A 4,605-nucleotide genomic window follows, 5' to 3' on the forward strand; every position below is an offset into this window, starting at 1 on the left:
TATGTGTCCCATGGCTTGCCAGATGTGTCTTGGTAAGTTGAGGGGCTGGTCTGTGAGTATACACCAGATGAGAACAGCCATGTCTACAGTGAAGGAGGACTTATGAGTGCTTGGAAAGACATAGTGGGACATAATCTGTTGTAATGGGACATAATCTGTGCCCATACGTGAGCCTCTAAGGTAAGTGTGGAAGCCGAGATTCCCTTAGGACAGGAACGATGGTATCCGAAGATCCATTTGCTACCAGGTTGAGCGATAACTCTGAGAACAGCGTCCCAGTCAAAGGTGTATGCCTGGCGCTTGATTGCGGCTTTCTGAAAGGCGTCCAATCCTTCTGGAGCAGGTGGAAGATCTAAGGCTAGCTGAATTGCTTTTTCTGTAATAGGGACTTGCTTCTGACGTATATAGACAGACTGCAGGGTTGGCAGGTGGAAGTTGGAGTAGAACTCAACTACCCAAGAAAGATTGACCTGTCGTGGCTGTCTCTGTAAAAATCCCCAGTGTCTTTGTGCAATTTGCGGCTCAACAAAGACGGCAATACGAGGCGGAAGGATGAGAAGGTGTTCGTTGTTGTAATTTCGAGCTGCCAGAATAGGAAACATCTGCTCACAGTAGCTATTCGGGAGTCGTGCAGTGTCCTTTGCTGGGAAAACTCTCTCCTTTTCATCAACCTTTATGATCCTTTTAATTCTTTTTGTTGAGGGCTTGACTGCAGTTGAAGAAGGTTCTACCACTAATGCTCTTTTTGTTCCTTTCCTTGCTGTGGGTTTGGGTGTAGCTTTCTCTTTGCCTTTCTTAGTGGCCATTCTGAAAAAGAAAAGAGAAAGTAAATTAAATTTAAAGAGATAAAGCAAGGAAGAGGGTTGAGTAAATGATAGTCAATGCACGGTAAAGATGAATGAAGGGAACACATGGTCATGACAACATGTGAAAAGTTCATCAAAGGGAATAAAATAAGTGCATTAGAGGGTAAGTAGATGCAAGGTGTTTATTGGCATGCCAGCAAGAGCATGAGTAGCATAAATCAAGCATCACTTCGTAACAAACTATCACGTTTGTATTGACAATTAAATTCACTTAATATAATAATAAAGGGAATTTGTGAAAAGCAGCCATTAAATAGTATAATAGAATAATGTAGAAAAGTGCATGATGCCATATGGGCTTTTTCACAAACACATAGCATGCATGGTAACTAAGGTTTGGAAAGTATTAGATTAAACATGCAAGCAACCCTAAAAGAAATATATAATTGTCAAACAATATTTTTAACAATTCACAAGCAAAACAATGACCCAAATAAATTCCAACACCAATTAGAAGAAAGAAGAAAAGAAAAGGGGAAGAAAATATGGATAGTGAAAGTAATAGGAAAAGAGAAGAAAAGAAAATAACATATAAAATTAAGAAGAATAATAGAAAAGTAAGGGGAGAAGAAGAAAAGGAAACCTTGTTAATGGGGGTGAGAGGGAGAGAGAGAGAGAGAGAGAGAGAGAGAGAGAGAGAGAGAGTGAGTGAGTGAGAAGGAAGAAGGAAGAAGAGAAAATAGGATTTGGAGAAAAGAAAGATAAGATAGTTGGCAAATCAGGGGAGCTATGTGGCGCAGGTGACGCGGCCGCGTAGGGCACGCGGTCGCGTGACTTGCGCTTATACTGATTGACGCGGTCGCGTCGGTCACGCGGTCGCGTGACCTGTTTGATGCTACTGGTGTGAGGGTAGCCTCGCACTCGCACAACTCTCTGTTCGAAATATTATTTTTGCCAAGTCTAGGGTCACGCGATCGCGTGAGTCATGCGATCGCGTGGGTGGTCATTAAAAGGCTATGACGCAGACGCGTGAGCCATGCGTCCGCGTGGAAAGAATTGGGCGTTCAGCGCCAAGCCATCACCACTCTAGCACAACTTTCGGTCGTGCACCCATTTTACGTCGAATTCAAGGGCACGCGGCCGCGTGAGTAACGTGGTCGCGTGGGATGATTTGTTCCATTGGCATGCCTCCAGCCACGCTCCTGCGTGACTCTCTGTTCGTTTCTTTATCTTTCCAAACAACCTGCGACGCGGACGCGTCAATGAGGCGGTCGCGTCGCGTAATTTTTTTAATTTTTAATTATTATTTTTTTATTATTTTTTTTAAGCATGTAAATGCAGATGCACGAAATGTACTAAGAAAGAGAAGAGTTATTGAATATGAAAATAAAAACAAAGAAAGGAACGATCATACCATGGTGGGTTGTCTCCCACCTAGCACTTTGCTTTAACGTCCGTAAGTTGGACGCACCACTAGCTCAGTCTTCGGCTATGTGGGATCTTCCAATAGGAAGATCTCAAGCTCCTTGTTTTTCTTCATCTTCTCACCATGGTACAGCTTTAAGCGATGTCTATTAACCTTGATAAGTTCGGAGCTGGAAAGGTGACTTAGGTGATAAACTCCGTACGATTCAGCTTTCTCTACTCTGTATGGACCTTCCCATCTTGATCTCAACTTGCCTGGCATGAGCCTCAGTCGAGATTTGTAAAGGAGGACTAAATCTCCAGGTTGGAATTCTTTCCTCTTGATGTGCTAATCATGTATAGCCTTCATCTTCTCCTTGTATCTACTTGAGTTCTCATAAGCTTCTAGGCGAAGGCTTTCCAGTTCTTACAGTTGTAATTTCCGTTCAGCTCTGCCTTTCTCAATTCCCATGTTGCACTCCTTTACTGCCCAAAAAGCTTTGTGCTCTACTTCAACTGGAAGATGACAAGCTTTTCCATAAACTAAGCGAAAAGGGCTCATCCCAATGGGTGTCTTGTACGCTATTCTGTATGCCCAAAGTGCATCTTGTTGCCTGGTGCTCCAGTCTCTTCTATGAGGTTTGACTATCTTCTACAAAATACGCTTTATCTCTCTGTTTGACACCTCGACTTGCCCATTAGTTTGATGATGGTAGGCAGTTGCAACTTTATGAATGATCCCATGCTTCTTCAGTAAACTTGTTAGTCTCCTATTACAGAAATGGGTGCCCTGATCGCTCACAATTGCTCGTGGTGATCCAAAGCAACAAATAATGTGGTTTCTCACAAAGGAAACAACAGTGTTAGCATCATCGGTACAGGTAGGAATGGCTTTCACCCATTTGGAAACATAATCTATAGCTAACAGTATATAGAGGTGGCCATTAGAATTTCACAGAAAAGCATAATTTGTTGAGGCATTTCATCCCTCTGGGATATATTACCAAATTTTTGGCATGGGAAACAAGATTTACAAAATTCAGCAGCGTCTTTTGGTGCACGAAATTGTGATCAATACTTTTCACAAATCAAATAATCCCCGGTAATGAAACCAAAAACTTGGTGTTCAATACCATGGCATAAACACAACTTCGCACAACTAACCAGCAAGTGTACTGGGTCGTCCAAGTAATAAACCTTACGCGAGTAAGGGTCGATCCCACAGAGATTGTTGGTATAAAGCAAGCTATGGTCACCTTGTAAATCTTAGTCAGGCAAACTCAAATGGGTATGGTGATAAACGCATAAAACATAAAGATAAAGATAGAGATACTTATGTAATTCATTGGTAGGAATTTCAGATAAGCGTATGAAGATGCCTTCCCTTCCATTTCTCTGCTTTCCTACTATCTTCATCCAATCCTTCTTACTCCTTTCCATGGCAAGCTTAAGCAAGGGTTTCACCGTTGTCAGTGGCTACCTCCCATCCTCTCAGTGGAAATGTTCAACGCACCCTGTCACGACACGGCTATCCATCTGTCAGTTCTCGATCAGGCCGGAATAGAATCCAGTGATTCTTTTGCGTCTGTCACTAACGCCCCGCCCTCATGAGTTTGAAGCACGTCACAGTCATTCAATCATTGAATCCTACTCAGAATACCACAAACAAGGTTAGACCTTCCGGATTCTCTTAAATGCCGCCATCAATTCTAACTTATACCACGAAGACACACGTTCATAGGTGAGAATGATGATGAGTGTCACGGATCATCACATTCATCAAGTTGAAGAACAAGTGATATCTTAGAACAAGAACAAGCGGAATTGAATAGAAGAACAGTAGTAATTGCATTAATACTCGAGGTACAGTAGAGCTCCACACCTTAATCTATGGTGTGTAGAAACTCCACCGTTGAAAATACATAAGAACAAGGTCTAGGCATGGCTGAATGGCCAGCCTCCCAATGATCTAAGAACTCGATGTCCAAAGATGATCAAAAGATCTAAAATGATCCGAAGATTAAAATACAATAGTAAAAGGTCCTACTTATAGAGAACTAGTAGCCTAGGGTGTACAGAGATGAGTAAATGACATAAAAATCCACTTCCGGGTTCACTTGGTGTGTGCTTGGGCTGAGCATTGAAGCATTTTCGTGTAGAGACTCCTCTTGGAGTTAAACGCCAGCTTTGGTGCCAGTTTGGGCGTTTAACTCCCATTCTTGTGCCAGTTCCGGCGTTTAATGCTGGGAATTCTGAGGGTGACTTTGAACGCCGGTTTAGGCCATCAAATCTTGGGCAAAGTATGGACTATCATATATTGCTGGAAAGTCCAGGATGTCTACTTTCCAACGCCGTTGAGAGCGCGCCAATTGGGCTTCTGTAGCTCCAGAAAATC

This window comes from Arachis duranensis, chromosome 4, assembly GCF_000817695.3.
Source record: "Arachis duranensis cultivar V14167 chromosome 4, aradu.V14167.gnm2.J7QH, whole genome shotgun sequence".
NCBI classification, from domain to species: Eukaryota; Viridiplantae; Streptophyta; class Magnoliopsida; order Fabales; family Fabaceae; genus Arachis; species Arachis duranensis.